The sequence below is a fragment of the Anser anser genome (genome assembly GCF_964211835.1).
Source record: "Anser anser genome assembly, chromosome: 5".
In the NCBI taxonomy this organism is placed as follows: Eukaryota; Metazoa; Chordata; class Aves; order Anseriformes; family Anatidae; genus Anser; species Anser anser.
In genome coordinates, this window is record NC_139725.1 from 45,989,936 (window position 1) to 46,010,403 (window position 20,468).

At 40.3% G+C, this 20,468-nt stretch overlaps 2 long non-coding RNA genes across 2 annotated transcripts in view; one reads left to right on the forward strand and one right to left on the reverse strand.

The window, feature by feature from the left end:
- Positions 1-2,799, reverse strand: part of LOC310899711 — a 35,160-nt gene extending 32,361 nt beyond the window's left edge. The window contains exon 1 of the long non-coding RNA XR_014584595.1: positions 2,616-2,799. This is a non-coding gene — a long non-coding RNA (uncharacterized lncRNA). The remainder of the gene's footprint in view (positions 1-2,615) is intronic.
- LOC310899984 overlaps positions 1-20,468 on the forward strand; it is a 105,865-nt gene that overhangs the window by 64,761 nt on the left and 20,636 nt on the right. The gene's annotated exons all lie outside the window — the stretch shown is intronic.

Sequence of the window (20,468 nt, forward strand, 5' to 3'; positions counted from 1 at the left end):
AGCCCTTTGTTTCTAAGAAAAGCACCATCGTGAGACACCGTAAGTGCTCAGAATATATCAGCAGAGTGCACCTTATAATCAAATTGTTAGTAACTTGGAAGAGTGTGACCTTTATTGAATTTAAGAATTCATAAATTCATTGAACCTGAAACCAATTCATATTAGAGGTGGCTTTGAAAATGTCAAAATTGAATACCAGGAGAGAGGCAGAAGTAGATCTCAGCTATATGACATCGGCCTTCCTCTTTTTCCTGTATTCTTTTATAAGTGCATTCACTTTTATGTAAATGAGGTGGGGAAAATAAATAAAAATACCCACTACACACACAAACATAAGCTGATAAATGAAACAGCAGAGGCAGAGCAAAAAAATCACCTCAAAATTTGGAGTGCCCTAAGTATTTTAATTATAGTCCAGCATAGTAACATTTTCTTTCACCACAGCTTGACGTGGGTAGCCAAGGGTTTTTGATCTTTTGATCACCCTGAATTGCCCCGTGTGTCATAGTTCCAGAAACACCTGCAAGAATCCCTCTCTGCTGATTTTTTGTTACAATTCCCAGTGTTCAGGTCCTTGATTTGTTTCATTCCTCATGGCAGATGTGATGGTCTAGTGGTTGTGCATGGGGTAACAGTATACAGCATGTAAGCATAAAACACATTTTTTCCTGCAACTGTAACTGTCAGATTTTAAAAGGGGAAAAAAAGGCTTTTTTTTTTTTTTCTCTCTCTTTTTTTTTTTTTTTTTTTCCAGTGATTAACACTTATTTCAGATCTCAGATGCAAGCAAATACAAAAACTCAAACTGTGCAGAAAATGAAATCCACAGAGATACTTCCATGGTGATGTAAAACATCTAGTGAACTGTCCAAAAGGCTTTCTATGACACATACTGTACAGGTATACACTGTGAATAGTCATCAGTGCAACAAGGGATAATTTATAGTAGCCGGTTAATTCTGTTGGCAATTGTATTTGTGTAGATGGTTCGTTTCTGTGTGCTGGCTCATTGCTACACAGCATTTTTTTCATTATTAAGTATCTGCATTAATTCTTTGGGATTGCATGTATTATGATCTGTTAGGCATTGCAGGTGTTACTAAGGAATGACAGAGGACCAAATTGTGTCCCTTTCTTACCTGTAAAATGGGGCTAACAGTACTTTGCCCATCTTAATTAAAATTTCACAGCTTTTGGGACATAGCCTCTCTTACACTGGATTTATTTTGCCTGCTGCAGGGAAGCATTGACTCGGGCTTCAGATTCTGAGTGCTTCACTAGTGTGGCTGAGTTTCGCCCACCATCTTTCATTAACACATTTTCTCTACAAAAAGAATTAATGGAAAAAAAATGCCATAGTTCATCTAGAAGACCACAACCATCTGGAACAAAACTGAGTTTGGTATCAAAACCTGTACTTTAGCTGGAAGACTGCTCATCTTGAGAAGTGCCACTGCAATTATTCAAGGTTTATAGCAGTATAAATGATAACAAAATCATATCTTACATTGAGTATATCCCCCTTGGGAAGGTTCCATGGTCATTTTGTTAAATCATCCTTGGATATTATCCCTGTAACCATGGGTGGCAATAGTTTTGCCACCCATGTTAGGTGGAGAGGCAAATCTGGTATCTCCTGGAGAACATGAAAGAAGAGAGAATGACATCCTGGGAATGCTCTGCCAATGTGGAAAGCATTTTGACTTCAATCACATTGCTATTATAAATTATTATAGTGTCATATTTATAGTGTCAATAGCTATAGTGTCAGGGCATAGTGTCAGTGTTACTATAAATTATCTTTAAGTATTTCATTATATAATAGATTTTTGTGTAGAATAATGATGATCGCATTCCTAGATATGACATTCTGATGGAGTCATAGTACCAGAAATGTGTGTTAGTCATACCGAAGACAGGATTTAATTGTATTTGAAATGATGTAGAAAAGTGCCCACGTGGTGTAGCATAGCTATCAGAGATAAATGGTATAAGGAACAAAAAAAATTATCTTAGCACTGTGCTTAGTTAAATCAACTGAAAATTATTCAACCGTGCACTACAGGACAGATAGTAAAGACAAGTTAGAGACTGCTAAACTAAACTGGCTTAAACACTGAGAACAGTCTAACAGGAGCTGCACAGAGAAGGGGAAAGGGTAATTTATTTTGTTTCTCAGCCCCTTGCAACTACTCTGTAGCTTGGTAGTGCTAATGAAGACTGCTATATAGCATTAACAGGAAAGAAATACAAACTGATCAGGAAATCTGGGTCTGACTTTTGCTGCCACCTGCAATGAGAAGTGTGAAATTCAGAGGTTATGAAGTCCAGCACATCTCATGCTGGGTTGTAACAGACATGCTATCGTTCCAGTGCCAACACTTGTCCTTTTCTTTCCAAAGTGAGCCTTTCAAAATGCATTCTGAAAACATGGTTCCCTTCCAATTTTCTTTAGAAATACCTGCAAAAACTGAAGGCTCCTCTATTATCCAAGTCTTCCTCCATGTGAATTTAAAGCTGGGATCAGGTGCAGGATTTCCATCATCAGCATCTGAAGCTATCTGCTCCTAAAACAGCCGTAACAGAGGTGAATGAATTAGGCAGCTTGAACTTACCCCAGGCTTCTTTTAATTCCTTAAGTTTCCCGCTGTGCAGGTCATTTCATCATGTAATGGGAGCTGACCACAGCTGTCAATCATGGCACTTAAACTAACAACCTTAAAGGCCCTGGGAATAGGTTTAGGTCACTGCATGACAGAAAGGTGGCTCCAGATGTGGGTTTCCCTTTCCCTTTGAAAGAAAGAGCATTTTCATTCAGGCCTCTCTCCTCAGTGTGGCCTTTTTTTTTTTTTTTTGGTATATCTTCAATAGATAAAGCTGTACTTGGGGTTTTAATCTTGGCTGTGACGCTTTCTCCCATCCCTTTCTCTCCTTGGAGCTATTTTTTCTTCATTGTCCAAAAATACTTCATGTCCTGACATCCCCTCCCACCCCCAGTCGCTTTGCCAGGGCCCAGGAGGGGAGCTCAGCTCCTGGCAGTGTAGGTGACAGTAGGTGGCAGCAGCAGTCCACGGTGGGAGCCCTGAGTGGCAAAAAAGTGATGGGAAGCAGAGGGGCTCACAGAAGGCTGGCGTGTTAAATAGCATCTTTTCTCTCTCTCTCTCTCTCTCTCTCTCTCTCTCTTTTTTCTTTTTTCCCTCTGGCACATCTCTGGTTCTGATTTTTCCCCCAGATCGCCTACGTGTTCTATAACAATTATCCAGAAGGGCTTTTCATTTTATTTGCTGTTACGCTTCCACACATGGGTGATCAATAGAAGCCTTGGCTGCATACCCCTCAAAACATAAGCAAGAAGTGAATTTGGGAGGCTCAGATGATTTCTCTGCAAAATGCAGCACTCAGATTTATTCTTGGTTTTCCTAACGCTTCGCTCCCCACATCCTTGCTTAAAAAACAAGGTGCTTCTAAATGACTTATTTGGATCCTTATGCCTCTGAAACTGCCATTGTGTACTGCAGCACAGAAGCCTGGAGAAACTGCTTTCTTTCTTCTGAACACTCTAGTTTTAATTGCTACCTCAGTAGCGTGTCTTATAATGAAGGGAAAAAGTAATTTTCTTTCATTATGCCAGGAATTAGGGTCCCAGAGGACAAAATGATGGCCTTCTTGTAATCTTACATGCTAATATAAGGTTTTATATTTATTTAAGTGTGGTGAGTTTGCCCTTGTGAGTGACCCCAGTGGGCAGGGATTCAGCCATACAACCTGCTGAGTGGCTATTTCCTCCAGAAGTAAGTTCCAGCGTTGCTCCAGGTTTCAGGCCTGTAGGGAGCTGCCTGAGGTGCAAACCCCATGAGCCTGGAGCTCACAGTGTCCTTTTTCCCAGCAGTAATGGTGATTTCTTCACACTCCTCTGTCACATCAGACACCTCCTTCCCAAAAACAACCTGTAGATTAACAGCTTCACAAGTCAGACGTGTGCAACAGCTACAACCACGCTGTCAGAGACACAGTAGATGGGATCAGAAGTCTAGAAAGTAACAGCATTTACCCTACCAAGCAAAAGCAAAGAGAGAGCATTTAACAAAGAGCAAAGTAACTGCAAGCCCCTTCACTCCTGATGGATTCCGAGTGCTGTCTGAGTCCATGAGGGCAGGGTTATCCCTGCTTCATCAAACTGATTCTCTTGCCACTGACACCTGCACAGCCTCTAGCTTGTGAAAACTCCTTAAAACAGGATAGTTCCTGTCCTCCAGGCAGCGGCTCTTGCATCACTTGCCTCATACATTCATAGACCTTTGCTGCTGACTTTGTCAAAAATGACCCCTCCCTCACAAATTACTCTTTTGGATGTGATCCAGCCTGCTCACTAGGGCTTGCATGCTTAAAAAGAGAGCTGCACAAATTACTGACACTTGCTTGTTAAGCTTTAGAAATGTTTGTTTCGGAGAGAAGCAGTGAGACAGAGGACAGCACCGCATAATGCAAAATGGAGTCTGCAGGTTTTTGAGGATACAGACAGGGAGTTCATTATTTCGTATAGAAATCATAAATTGCATAAACATACTTCCTGTGGCTCCACCTGCCATATCATTACTTTTCAAATGCTGTATTCTCCTGTTGTTTTCACCACTTTTGTCACAGGCTACCTTAAACCTGGGGCAGGCAGCAGGGCTAAATGCAAACATCACTGGAAGACCTATTCAAATAATAATGAAATGATAATGTATATGTTGTTGTAACTGGTATGTCCCTTCCTCCTGTTTATGACTAGAAAAAAACACTGGTTTTGGCTCTGGAGGATAATTACATGCTGCCCTTGGGAGGCATATTTGAATGCTGAGCTGTGATATAGAAGAGAAAGAGCAAGCTGAGTATGTTTTGCCATTTTTGTGATTTACATTGTATGCAAGATTAGAAGTGTTTCCAAGAACTGGATAATAAGATAGGAGATTATAAGGAATTGTAAGGTGACAACAGGAGTTGATGGCTTGAGTTTTCATTGACTTACATAGTAAAGCAGAGCTAAAGCCAACCCCTTGTTTTTAGACTATTTGCATAACTTATAGTCTAAACACTAAGTGTAGTCTAAAATGGCATTATTTGTTTGGTAAGATATCTGCCACCTTGGATGTTGGAAGTCTGACTTCATGGCTTACTTCTGAAAGGCAGCATTTTCCTTTTACAGTTTGATTTGACTGGGATCCAGAACTGAGGAAATTAGTGTCCAAGCTTTCATTTTTTGCTTTGAGATCATTTCTCTTGACTTGAAAAGAAATGTATACCTGATGTATGGATGGCAATAGAAGTGATGAGAGTAACTCAGGATTGCATTTGATGGTTCCAAAGGTTGGCAGGAACCTGGAGTTGTTCAGTCTCTGAACATTAACACCGGTTCTGTACTCAGTAGAAATTATGGTCTTCACAAACTTACTGTGATGAATGAAGACACAAAGCTTGGTGTAAGTTTCTAACACTGTTCACAGCAAGTCAGCAGTTGGAGACACCTATCTATTGTCTACTGCCAAGTGGTAAAGCATTTCAGTTACAGTAAAAGTTTCCAGAAGTATTATTAGTAACAACTTTGAAGGGGGTTTGAAAGTAACATTAAAAATTAAAAGGATTCTAAAGTATTCCTTAAGGCAGAATAATCAGCATATCTCACTGCATTGTCCTAAGCACGGTGGCTGGACAGCCATCATTACTAGCCACACATCTTCATTATCCTGACTGTCTCTTACAGGTGAAAAGGTCTATTAAAACCCACTTGAAGAAGAAGTTTGTGAGAAGCAATAGTAATATCTGTGAAGGTTCTACTGAGCAGCTTGAGTGTAAAGAACAAAATTAGCCTTCCAGCAATGGCAATTTCCATCCTAAGACATTACTCCAGATAATTCATCCACAGAATTATTCATTTACATAATTAAAAGGGTAGCACCCCCTAGTATTGAGTTTTCTTGCTGCATAGCAATTTGGAAAAAAAGGGTTAAGAAGTGTTTTAAAATACACTAAAAGTCTGGAACTTTCCTTGGTGTATCTGAGGTTGGTTCACAGATGTATAACGCAAAGTTGACTATATTGTGCTGTCCCGGAAAGGAACTTTAGAAAATGATAAACAGAAACAAGTATAAATGAGAGTGACAAAGAGATAGTTGAATCTGGAAGGAAAATGGAAGATAAAGTCTGCTTAGGTGATAAAAACTGTATCGAGAAAATCTTTGAAATCTGCACAGGAATGGCTCAGCTACATTCACTGCAGAAATAAAATAATAGTCTGCTTCTCTTAGATAATCTCTTCCTTTACACAAAGTGAAGATCTCTGTGGATAGCTAGAGAATCTGTCCCTCTCAATAGCAATAGCAGTTCTATTTTTTAGACATGGAAAATAGGGCTTAGATGTAGATGTTGGCCAAAATGGTGGTCAGCATGAGTATTCTGGGGTGTATTATAAAATTTTGAATATTTTGTGTCAAGGAAGAGAGAGTGGATTAGGATGAAAAGACACAGGGAGAATATAGGTAAATGTGTATTTGAGTTTCTGGAAGTGAGTGAAAAAAGCATCTATTGGCAAAACAAGCCGGTAAGTGCAGGAAAAAACAGGAATTGAAATCAAACTGAGCTAGGTCTTGCACAGGGCAGCAATGTGTTCTTCAAATATTTTTTAAAGAAAATGAGAAGACAGAACTCAAATCATTCTTCAGTGAGGATGAGACTAAACTAATAATATAGCTAAACCTCTAAACAAAATTCTTTGCTGTATTTTTTGATAATGATGGTGATGTCGATATTAAGGATGCAGACAAAGACTAGTATGGGTGAATAAATGAAAGTGGAGAAGATTGTAGTGATTTAAAAGCAAAATTCAAGAGCATTATATGGTTTAGTCGGGATATTGTACTCATATATACTGAAGACCATGTTTCAAGTCCAGGATCGGAAAAGGTACAAAAATAATACAAATAAAAAGGGTGGGAGGGGCTGGGGGCCGGGGGGGGGGGGGTGGGGGGGAATGCTGTATGAGCAATATATATAGCCTGTTAGTAAAAATATTACCCAAAACCATAATTAAATGCATGTAGGCAAGTGTGAGATGGGATAAAAATGAGAGATGATTTTCATCACATATATCTCATGCTGTTCTAAGCTAGATTTCTTTTTCTTTCCTTCTTCTTCTTTTTGGCAACAGAGGGTTTGGGATTTTGCTTTTTTTCTTTATGATGGCAGCAGTTTCAACTGAAGAAGAAACAACATGTTAGATATAGATAATTAGAAGACTTCCTCAAAGATTGGTCTTACAGCTAATCTTCTTTGATATCTAATTAATAGCTGTGACAAAAATACAAGAAATTTTCTGATGAAACAATGCTTGTAGGAATATATTCGAGTAACATTTTTGGTCAAAACATCCCCAAAATGAGTGCATGACTAGAAACAGGAAGAAACATGGAAATAAACCCATGGTCAAACGTGAGGATCAGATAAGCTAGTGATATTGCTCAACCCATTTCCAAAAGAAGAGGGAAATCATTACTGCCATTGCAAAAGTTACTGGTGAGAATTTGCATGGAGATGTTTGTGTAAGTTTCTGACTCCCTCCTACAAGATTATATAAACTGGAACAAGGATTGAGCAGGCTGTTACAGTTAAAACAAATAAGGGAGAATAACACTGATGCTAGAAAGCAGATGCTGAAGGAGCCATTTAAGTTCTTAGAGGGGAAGTGCAGTGGCTGGGGCTCCTAGGAGAAAAATCTTACAGGGTGCCTGTTCATCTTTAGTTAAGATATTTAAAAGCAGTATCAATTCCCTCTCTGTCAAGCTGGCAAGTAATAATAGTGTAACAGGAAAAAATGCTCTGTCATGGAGACATTACTGAATAGTGGTGTGTTCCAACATGTAACATGTTCTGCAGAAACTGTTGGCTCAAGGGACTGAGGTGCTGGTACCAGAATCATGGTACTGGTGAATGTGTGCATACAATGATCTGCCTGTATGCAAGGTAGGCCTACGTAGCCCAGAGAGTGGCTCGTTATGAATCATATTTGCTTAATAGCAGAAATACAGCAGTAATCCTGGAAGCACTCATACTCAAGCAACTACATTGATGTTCTGGTGGTGATCTGCACCAAGAACACTGGATGACAAGAAAAACAAAACAAAACAAACAAACAAACAAACAAAACACAAACCAAAACCAAAACCAAACACGAATGGGTTATACTGCTTTTCATTATCTATTATACTGAGAGGCAAAAACCTGGAATTCAAATGGGGCATGCCAGCTTCTTTGGTCTGTCCTTCAAGTGATTCTGCATGTTTTAACTGAGCCCACTATTTGCACCTGATATTTAGAAGCATCAAATAGAACAACAACAGAAAAATATAACAACAACATGGAAATAAGTCAAAGGTATAAAACCAGATCCAACAGTGTTCAATGTCAACATGTGCTGGGCAGTTTCCAGACCTTGGAAGCAGAGGTGGCAGGAGGGGGCATGAGAGGAAAATGCTGTGACATTTAAAACAAAGTTGAATTCACAAGGGAATCTTTTTCTCCTGAAGGCAATTATATTTTGTGAAGTCTTCATTTCTCTCAGTGCCTCACTTCCTTGAGATTATCTTAATTAGATATGAGCTTGCAGGGTAATATAGCAGCAAAGTAAATTTTGGAGCAGACAAGAGTGGAGCTGGCAAGTAGCTCTACTGAGACTGCACCTGGTGCATGGTGTTCAGTCAGGTTATACTAGAAAGACGTTAAAAAACAGGAATATTCTGATTTCATGCCTCATGATACTTAACTTTATCCAAAAGGATCCTCATTATGTCAGGAAGCTTGCAAATATGTAGAAGATCTAGATACTGACTTGGGTAGCAACAGTCTTAGTGAAGAAGGCAGAAAAAGGAGTGGAGGGATTAAAAGTAAAAAAATATAAACCCTTAAGGTCACAGAAATAACCCAGTGATTAAGCCAAAAAATGTAACCCACATTTTCCAACTTCTTCTTAATCTCTAAAATACAAAAGGAGTTTTCAAGCTTTTTTTTTGTTTTGTTTTGTTTTGTTTTGTTTTGTGTGTGTGTGTTTGTGGTGTCTGGCCTGCAGGCCGCTTTGGGGTCAGTCTTGTCCCACTGCAGGGCTGGAAATGCCCACCGCCACGGCTGCTGCTGACTCTGGCAGCTGGGGAAGCCTGTTGCTGCCCTGGAGTAGTGCCTCTTACAAGGGTCTTCCCGTTCAAGCCTTCTTGCTCTTCTGCTTGTCTGCAATACCTAAAGAATTATGAAAAGTGAGGGGCTGTGGTGGGACAAGAGAGATTACTAAAAGCCAAAAGTTAAGGCCGCTACCACTTAGCCTTACTTATTCCAGTCCACTTAATATTTCCCATTAACTGCTGAACAAATTTACATTACTGATTTACATTACTGATTATTGTCGATTATGACATTATTTTCAGCTAAAATAATTATTTGAAGGGTATCATGTGTTATCCACTTTCAGTTAATTATCCTAGCCATCCTGTAGTCTTTTACTATGCATTTGCAAATCAGTAACCTTTGACTGACTTGTTACGAAGGCCAGAGAAGACAAATCTGCCAAAATGTTATGATATGGATGATGGCATGCTCAGACTGAGGATGTACAGCCATGTGCCGTTCGTAATGAAGCTATGTGTGTACACGGGCCTGTGCTAAGCAAGAGGCTTTTTTCCCTGGCTGCACTTACTGTTTGGAAAGGCAGGGCCTGCACTCAAAATACCCTATCTGTATGTGTCACAGGTACCACTACCATGCCTGCTACTGGCTAACAGCTGGCTGTGGTAAAAGTGCAGTAGGAGCATCGTCTTTCTTGCTGCCCTGTAACTTAGCTACAATCACCGTGTCATAAAATCATGAGCATACAGTATCCATAACTGAAACACATTTTGTTGTAAAGTGCCCTCACTACTGTCCACTGTTGGGCTGCTGGATTATTTGGATGAAACCAGAAAGATCTGTCCAGTGTGACACCTGGGTTCAAAGTCCTGTGATGTTGCATGTTTTCTGGTGCATTAGGAAAGCACTGGAGTTGCTGTAAAGGGAAATTAACAATCTCTGACTTCTGCCCCCCTTTGAATTCTCAGCTCCCTGGGCTGCCTTTGTGTTGTGCTGCCTCCCCGCTTCATAGTGGTTCATAAGGTCTTGTAACACTGCAGAAACAGGGATGATGCAGGCTTCATGATAGATAATTTCCCTGGAAACTTCCACTTTGCTGAGGATTTCTCCCTAGCTGAACAGGGAAGGATCAGGAGACTTGTTAAACCTTACAGTTTTCACTTCAAAATCAATGAGAGACAAGGAATTTCTCTGCAACTAAGAGGTGATCTACTGAAAACTCTCTCCCTTTTCAGCTGAATTCCCTGGAAGGAGCAACCTCCTCCAGGATTCAACCCTTCCTCATCTCCCATCCCATGGAATACAAACTTGATGCTTCCTTTTCCTATGCCTTTGAGGTTTTGTAGCTGTCTGAGTACCTCAGTACCTAGCACTCATGCAGTGTTTTAGCGTGTCATGAAGATTAACAAATGTCTCCTCAGTGTGTGTGTGGTGAAGGGAAGCTTTATAACTTCATCTCACAAGCAAGCAACAGAGTTTTAAAGAGGTTAACACTGTGGCTGGACTGGGAATTGAGTCTCCATCCACCGAGTTTCAGATCCAGTGAATTAATTAAAAATTGATTCAGGCCTTGACAGTACTTTCTATCTTGACAGGAAGAAAACAAAACAAAACAAGAAAGAAAACAAAACTGCACCCAAAGTAGAGTAAGATCTTGCCTGTCAGTGCAGGTTACGTTCTCATCTCACCCTCTGCAAAAAACCTGTAGGTAGGCGCTGTGCATTGTCTAGGTGCTTGTTGTTTGCCATTCTGTGGCTGTAAAAACAGACGACATGTCAGATCAATAATCTTGTATCCTTGAGGTATTTATATCTCATCTAATCTCCATGTAATGGATTAAACACTGTACTTGCACTAGGGGGTTGAATTTCATTATTCTTATTAAGATGTCATTTCCATTGCTGCTTCATTCATTTTCATTTTACAAAGGCCTGTGCTGAAACTTTGGTGGCTTTGCTAACCAATTACAATAATGTCTTTCAATTATGTTACAAATAGAAGACTGCGGTAGCTAATATTTAGAATGTGACATGTTCGTCTTTTATTTGGCCTGACACTTGAGATATGCAAACATCCTCTGGTACTATTGTTATTCTAAAATATTTATAGAGTGGAATCAAATCACACACATTTTAGACACATAGAAAGAGACATGTTACCTGCCCCAAGGAGCTTATATTTTAAGATAAGGGAAGACAAATACAAAACAAGACACTTGACAACAGATCAGTTCAGAAAGTGTCTGGTGGAGGATGGAGAGAGGCAGGTTGGCAGATAAGCTCCAGAAAAATGTTTTAAATGTAAAGCAGCATGTGAGAAGGCACAACACCCGCAGTGGGAAGTGAAATCAGGTGCAAGAATTAGGAGCTGTGACTGGAAGCAAGGGATAAAGGGAGAGCTGCACTTTGCAACAAGCTCATATGTGGCCATCCTGTCAGGTACTGCTGTCAGGGTAGCTTGCTTCGGAAGTGAGAAGCAGCTGCATTGTCAGACAGGCAGGACATGGGGTAAGCCCAAACTTGTCAAGGCATTGAACCCAAAGTTCTTATGTCACCTTTCATTCCACGTGAATTTTCCTCCTATTACTTCTGCGTTGGTTACATCTTGTAGGGACAAGTCCAGCAGGGGCTAGGAGTCGATACTGAGCTGACTTCTCTTTGCAGCTCATGACTTGATTGTGTCCACTTAGACCTGGAAAGCTGAAATCCCTGCAGCCCCTTGTTTTTTTGTGAGAAAAAGAGAGGTAGAAGACAGCAACTGGGGACTTTGATTCATTAGCTGCTTTGTGGCATGAGTATTACTAGTTTGAAGAATGAAATGGAGAGACAGACAGTAGTCAGCATCAGATCTGTGACCTTTGTGAGTCCTTGGGATGAATCTGTCTCTTTTTGATGCCATTTTTGAATGAACAGCTCAGCCAGGTGAACTCTCCAACCATATTATTGTTTCAAGAGTGCCATAGGTGTGACTGACAGTTAAAAGGCACAAGATGAGAACTGTATCCTCATGAGCTTGCACGCTGTTGTTTCACTGAAACTTTCTGCTCAGAAGTGACAACTCTCTAAGGAAAACTAGCTTATCTTTTTGCATTATCTTTTATTAATTTGGCATGAGAGGATGACCTTTGTCTCAATTAAATAGGATCTGGGGAACGAAAAGCTGCAGCAGGCTCAGCAATGCTTGCAGTCATAACAACTCTGCTGTGCTTATCCCACCTGCTGTCTTAAGGTCTGAGACCCTTACATGTCATGGAAAGAAATGCAGGGTTTGGTCTTAACAATCTCGGAGAACTTTATGAATGTTAGTAGTTCATGCTAAATGTCTTCTACCACTGAAGCTTGCAAGGGGGCTTACATTAAAGCTTGTGGTGGCAGTGCTGTTAGGACGGTATGATTTGTGTTAGGGTCCTGTCAACTCCTCTTGTGCTGTTGGTGTAAGAAGACAACCCTGTTCTTTGATCATGGTGGAGAGAGTGACATTGAGCATGGAGTGGACTTTCTCTTTTTGGCTGAGGATGGATGGCTCTTTAATTTGGGCTGGGGCTGCCCTCATAAGTGGTATGGCTCATGCTTCTGAATTTTAAACTGATTGGTTGAAGCAAAGGGAAAAGCATAAGTGGATTTATTAGCTACAGATCTGTGAAAGACAAGCTGCCCTTGCCTTCATTAATCATCTGCTGTCAGGTTACCTGCAGTGATTATTTTGCTAACCAAAAGCAGAGGAAGGAGAGGAAAGATGGAGAAGTTTTCCACACTGCACGTACAGGGAGGGGGGAATGCTATATGGATAGACAAAATTGCAAGTGCTAGTGATACAGACAGGTACCAAATAGTTCCCTGAGGACATCCAGATTATCAGAACGAGTACAATTACTGATGTTTTCATATGCCAGAGGTGCATGTTGGTTTCAGTGTGACAGTGAAGTTATAAAATATACCATAACAGTGAGAGAGTAGTCAGAAGTCAGGTAAGTCAGGCTATCACTTAGGAGATCTGGTTTCAAGTGTCTGCTTAGCAGCTTTCTAGAGCAAATTGCTATATGCCTTTGCACCTGACCTACCTGTGAAACGCAGATAACATTTGTAGTGATAGTAGTTGCATTAGAAATTGAACAGCCCTCAAGTGCTATGCTTGCTATGGGTTCGTAAAATGAGGTCTGTTGGCCCAGGCCAGGTAACAGCACCCTGAAGGGATTCTGGTTTCACGAAAAAAATACCAAAAAAAACCCAACAAATCTCTAATACATCATGAGGAAGAAATAAACAACATTTGATATGAGTTTGGAGCACATCACTGAGAATGATGAGATAACAGCTACCTCTAGCTAGGAATAGTAATTATCAGGGAATAGTCAGCTATTACTACTTCTGCCACAAATATGCCACAGATAAAGACAAAGTTTTTTCTTCTGTTCTGGAAGCTTGTGGTTTTCTGAGTCTCTGTTCTCTTTTGAAAACAGTACACTTCCTTCTCTAGAAGAGAAAAGCCTGAGTTATTTTTCTGCATTTAAGACAACACCCTTTAAGTATAAAAACATATATTTTGAGGAATGTGTATGCTACCACAAAGAAGGAAAAAACCTGCAATTTCATAGCAAAATACACTTACAGAGGTGATGGGAGGTGGTAGTCAGATCTACCATCAGATCAGAGAACATTTCTGGGACTTTTCACATTTTCACACTGTTTGCAGTATGACTTGATTTACTTTAGAATAAGAAAATGCCTCCTTTAAATTTACCTACTCTCTTCTGCCTGCAAATCTCCCCAAATGGCTGCTGCAGTACTGGAGTACTGGTTATAACTGCTTTTACAATTACAGTTATATGTATTCAGATAGAAAAATTGTATATACCTACCCTCACTAATCATTGTTTATATCTTGCTTTAAGGCTTTTCTCTCTAGTGGTGGAAGAAAGGAATCCTTAAGTAATTCATGAGGCAAGGTAAAATTGCCCTTAGCAATGCTACAGTTAATATTTTGTAATACTTTTCTCTGGAAAAGTATGCAGCTTGGAAGTATCAGTGTCATTTATTGCATTTCTCATATGTGACACCATACTAGCATTTTATTTGCTCATTAATCAAAAAACACAGAGTTTCTTTTCTGGAATGCCAGGGACCACCTGTGACTAAGACTGGAGTAGGAAGAAAAATTGCTAAAAACTTGCAGAAGAATCTTTGATGGAGGTTGTGTGTTTGTAGCCCTTGTGCTAACACTGCATTTTTTGTTTGTTTGTTTTCTCTGCTATTTTATCTCAGTTAGCTCTGAATATTATAAAAATCAATAAATATTCAAGACAAATGCTAACCATATTGTACATCTTACAGTTTACAAGTCTATTTTAGTTGTGTAATAAAAGTGTAATAGTAACAGTTCTGGCAAAACCAGAACACCCTCAGGGTGCTGATAAGTTCAGAAGAAATAGAATAAGACATCAAAAAGGGAGAAGTCTCAAGTTTTGTGGACAAACATTGAAAAGACATGAAGTGAATATATTTTAGATATACTTGATTTTGAGCTTTCATTTTTAAGATATTTCAGGACTTGATAACAAGCAGTAGATATTTTTGCATGTGTGTGTTAAGTTTTTCAGGATTTCCAGTTTCCGCGCATACATTTAAGGGCTGAGGATAAGATTCCCATGACTCCCAGCTTAGCAGCTACTGCAAAATAGAAGGTTATATACAGCATGGCATTTGCTGTAATACTTGTTGAGATATATCCTGATAAGCATTTGAAAAAAAAAAGAAAAGATGATCAGGGTCATCAAACCTTATTCATAGTAGCAGTAAAGCGTCAGCAAGCCAGACGGTACAGCTTGTGCTTTGTGCAAAAGATATGAGATATGCTAAGTAAAGGGTGAAGGATGAGAAATGAAAATGGATTATTTTTTGGCAAAATATTAACTCTGAGGAGGCATAACTAAATGGAAGCACCCTACCTGTTAAGCAAAAAGAAGTCTAGAAGATTCAAATTGACACATGATTCATCTTTTAAACAGAGTAAATGCTTTGGTGATGGCCTCAGGAGGCAAACTCTTTTCTAGAAAAAATAAAAGAGCAGGAGCTTGGCCATGAGGGACAGTAAAGCTAAGGGGTATTTGCTGACCAGAGCAAACAAACAAACAAATGCACAAAAAAAAACACAATAGGGAAGGCTCAGATGACATGTTAGAATAACATATCCGGGGAGAATCTGAGGAGGGGATGCTCTGAAAATCCCTCAAAATGTCTCCCTAGTTGCTAATAACGGCAGAGAGCCTGACGAAGAGGAGAGAGGATTTTTTTTTTTTTTTTTTTTTTTTTTTTTTAGGGGAGATCTAGTTCCTCATGGAGACAGAAAAGCTTTGACAAGGTCGGTGAAGATTTGTCTGGATGGCAGAGCTCAGAGGGCTGTGCTTAGAGGTGTGGAGTCTACTTGGAGACCTGTAACTAGCGGTGTCCCCCAGGGGTCAGTACTGGGTCCAGCATTGTTCAACTTACTCAGCACGACCTGGATGATGGAACAGAGTGCACCCTCAGCAAGTCTGCTGACAACACAAAGCTGGGAGGAGTGGCTGATAACCAGAGGGCCCTGCTGCCATTCAGAGGGACCTCGACAGGCTGCAGGGTTGGGCCGAGAGGAACCTCCTGAAGTTCAACAAAGGCAAGTGGAGGGTCCTGCACCTAGGGAGGAATAACCCCAAGCACCGGTACAGGCTGGGGGCTGACCTGCTGGAGAGCAGCTCTGCAGAGAGGGACCTGGGAGTCCTGGTGGGCAGAAGGCTGACCATGAGCCAGCAATGTGCCCGTGTGGCCAAGAAGGCCAGCGGTATCCTAGGGTGCATTCAGAAGAGTGTTGCCAGCAGGTCAAGGGAGTCAAGGCCTCCCCCTCTACTGGGCCTGGTGAGGACTCACCTGGAGTATTGTGTCCAGTTCTGGGCTCCCCAGTGCAAGAGGAAGGTAGAACTACTGGAAGGAGTCCAGAGGAGGGCTACTAAGGTGATTAGGGGACAGGAGCACATGTCGTACGAGGACAGGCTTAGAGAGCTGGGCCTGTTTAGCCTGGAAGAGAAGACTGAGGAGAGACCTCACCAATGTGTATAAATATCTGAGGGGACGGTGTCAAGAGGATGGAGCCAGCCTCTTTTCAGTTGTGCCCAGTGACAAGACGAGAGGCAACGGGCACAAGCTGAAGCACAGGAAGTTCCGGCTGAATACGAGAGGGCATTTCTTTCCTGTGAGGGTGACAGAGCGCTGGCACAGGTTGCCCAGAGGGGCTGTGGAGTCTCCTTCCCTGGAGATATTCAAAACCCGCTTGAATGCCATCCTGCGCAATGTGCAGGTGATCCTGCTTGGCAGGGGGTTGGACTAGATGATCTTCAGGGGACCCTGCCAACATCAGCCGTTGTGTGATTCTGTGAATGGCCCAAGCACAGGCACTGGTAGAGAATGAGACACAGAGGGACTGAGCATATTGTGACTTGGGGCAAGAGGCTGGATATAATATGAAGAATGTGGCTTTGTCAGTGTGAGGCATATATGGAACCAACTCCTTTTTGAGGCCCTAGACAAAGTGATATAGCAATTTGTTAGTGAAATGAATAATTGCAAGGTTATATTCGACCATGTTATTTACTGTTTGATAGTTTGATCTTTTCATTGAAAATAAATGAAGGGGGATTTTCTGACATTGATTTCTTCAGCTGGACCAGTAAGCTGCTTTAGTAGAATAGAGGACTTCAACTCAGTCTCAAATTACATCTGCTTGTAGTTGAGGTTGCAGAGTTGTAAATCTTGTTCCCTCTAGCACATTCCTCCACAAAAGGAGGTAGAGTATAGCAGATCTAAGTAACTTCCTTGGTGACCCGTGACTTTTGTGCTGTCCTGTCTCTTTCTGTTGGTGTCCCAATGGATGCAGAAATAGCAGCAAAATAGCATTGGCAAAAAAAGCTTCAGGAGTAGTCAGGACACTGGAGCAGTCAAACTAAAAAGGCTAGCAGTCAGCAGTGTGGCTGCATTTGGAAAATATTAACAGATCCAGCACTGTGGTGGTTCTGTAAAAGGGGGATTTTTTTACACTCTAAGACTTGTTCCAGTTATGTACATGACAATCATAATTATAGACGTCTGGATGGGTAAAAAGTTGTTTGGAGTAAAATGTGTTTGAGAGTCATGCCAACCACACAAGACTGTGTAGCTGTAACTACATGTGCAGATTACAGTGCCATCTGTTTGAGCACAGCACATGCAAGCACCATAGATCTGCTTCAGCATGCTCTGTTGGTAGTTTGTTAGGTTATACATGTGAGTTTAAGTATCTGATAACCAGACTAAAAGTTTTTGTCTTTTCCCTTATGGAGCAAGCAGCCATAACTGCCAAGGGAAGCACTATGAGAAGTTATAATTCACATGAGTGGATTCTTTGACGTAGTTCAGTGGAAAGAAATATTCTTGATGACTTGATTATGGGCAGAAGACAGGCAACACATTTTAGTCTTTCTGAAGATCCTCATGGACCTGGAGCTCCAGAGATGCACACTTTTATAGTGCATATGTTAGAGGCTCACCCGGCTCCTTCACTGCTGGAAAGCTGCTGAAGAATTTCACCTCTCAGAAGATCTGGCATGCACAGAAGTACAGCTTCTAAGTGCTCTGTTTAGAAACTCTGAATTCCACCTGTGAAACTTTGCAGACTCCCCCACTGCTGGGATTTCAGAGGTAAACGGGTTGTTACTGTTTAGGAATGACTGATAGTAAAGTAAGCCAGTGGTAGGTTGGTTCTTTACCTTGTCTGAGGTATGGTGGAGCTGCTGTCAGTGTGTTTGGAACGAGTCTGAGCTACCGTAGAATTGGCATCAATGTGCTGGAGAGAAAAAGTGGATTTCTTGAATTTGTTGGAATAAGACTTCTGGCTTGCATAAAGAACTGGCCTTTTAGTATGTAAGTTCTTTGTAAGCAGGAGCTAGAAATTTACACTGGTAAGATGATATAATAATCCTTTTCAGTCTGTCTTTGTGGCTACTTAGAGTTTTATGTTCATGGCGCATCATAGTGCTTCTTCCTCAAAGCAGGAATAGCAGAGGTATTCATTGCCATCTGTTCACTGGTCACTGTGTGTTGAAGGGAAAGAAAATATTACGATATGGGTTTCAGGGTGAGTGATTGAAAGTGAGTCATTTTTAGATGGTTATGTTGTAAGTAGACTGGAAATCCAGAGCATTTAATTTAATATTGCTTTTTTTCCAAGGCTGTGTCTCCCATTACTTGAAAACAGAGTGAAAACTTATAAGGGATGTGAGATAATGCCCTTTTTTATTACAAGATACAGAAAAAAAACAATTATCTCAAAAGATGAGAATGTGCCAGTAGAACTAACTGGGAGCACAAGCAGAAGCACAAGTATGGCTGGAACTGGGCTTGGAGATGGGGGATTTCTCAAAAAGAGACTTCGTTGTCACAGCCGTTAGTGCCCAGGTATGTACTGTCTGCAGAAAGGAGTAATTATATCCTTCTGTGCTACAGAGATAAGCCTGGTGATGACTTCTATTCATAACTGTTTTGGTACTCCATTTTTTTCTGTAAGCAAAATCAAGCAATATTATATTGGACATCTCCAAACTTTTAATGACATTTTCCCTATCCTCTGTTATTTTGGGAATCAACAGCATTAAAATGTGAAACATCTCTTTCCACTTGCATGATGAGAATGGCAGATGAATTTAATCAGTGAGCCCCACTAAATGCCAGATTAATAAATTGTTCTAAAATTCTTCGTATAGTATAAGCATAAGCCTTTTCTTTTTCAGGACTGTCATTGATCCCAGTAAATGCTTTTACTGTTCTTCCTCCCAGTAATTACCAGGGTTCATTATGCCACTGTAGATATGATGAAACGGTTTGCCTGTCTTTGAAGCATGCCAAAGACAGTTACACATTAGTAATAAAAACATTTTCATAGCCCATTTCACCCCTGCTTACAATCACTTAGCACTTTTTTTTATATAAAAGCAAGATCATTGCCAGTACCTTGACAGATGATTTGACATTCATGAATCACAAGGGAGGCTGGAACCATCCAGTGGGTGATTATTTTAAGGGAACTCATAAATGAGATCCCAGAAAATCAACACATCATGCAGCATGTGTCAAAGACCAAAAAAGTATGGGTAAATGTCAGGTGGAAAGGCTTGTGTAAAAGACAGGGGGGTTTCTCTGAATGAAGAAAGGTCAATTTCAGCACTTTTGGATGATTCAGTCTCGGATTGTGGTGCAGCTGTTAAGGGAAACAACTTTAAAAAAGCTAGAGAGACTCTGCGGGTGTCCAATGTTAAGAGCACAATGTGAAGAGCACTACCAGGCAATAGAAACAAAAACACCTTAAGAAAAATCCTTAGTTCAGCAGTCTTCATAAGAGGCTTAAAACCAAAAAGATAAATCATGGTCTGATGGCTTTTGGAAGTTGGTATACATTGGAAATACCTCTCTTCTGGAAATTTTCAGGGACCACCAACTTTGGTAAAAGATATTTTATGAAAAAAAAGTATAGAATAATGCCAAGAGAACATTGTTAGGACTGAGAATAGAATAAAATAGAATAAAATATTGTAACAGTTGGCAACCTCTGTATAAAGACATGATTTATAAATATCCCTTTATTAATACTACAGTGGGCTTATCTTTTGTTCTGATTAGTCAGTTGTTCTTCAGCCATGAAATAAATATGAGTTATTGTAGATGATTTGCTGTAGTCTGCTTGTGAAAGTAATGAAATGAAGAAAATCTTTATGAAGTATGTACACCACAGGAAACTGAATAGCAGGTGGGTAGGCCAGAACATTGTCCCTGGGAGAAAAAAAAGAGAAGTTTTCAGCATTAACTTGAACACAAGCCATATTTTTCTTTTTAAAAATTCCTGGGGTGAGGTGCAAATAACAGCTTCAAGCAAATTGAAGTATTCTGGTAGCATTTAGTTCTTTTTTAAAAATTTAAAGAAATGATCACCAAAACGTTAAACATTGTGGTTAATTGCTGCTGGATTTAGATGCCCTTGTACCAGAAGCTTGTAGATTAAGAACAGAGCTCTTCCTTCAGATTGGCCAGTGGTCTGTATATTGAAAAGAACTACTGCTGGGTATAAAATGAATGTGCGGGAATAGAATCTTTTAAAGCCTGAGTCTGCTGAAGGAAAACATGTCCAGCTGTGTCAAGAGGAATATACCTCCCTTAAAACAACTCATCCAGTCTTTTCTTCCCAAAAGAGAAAGCTACACACAGTTTGCTCTCAGATGATTGAATAGCAACCATTTCAGAAAGGTCCTGTAATATCTTAACAGGAAA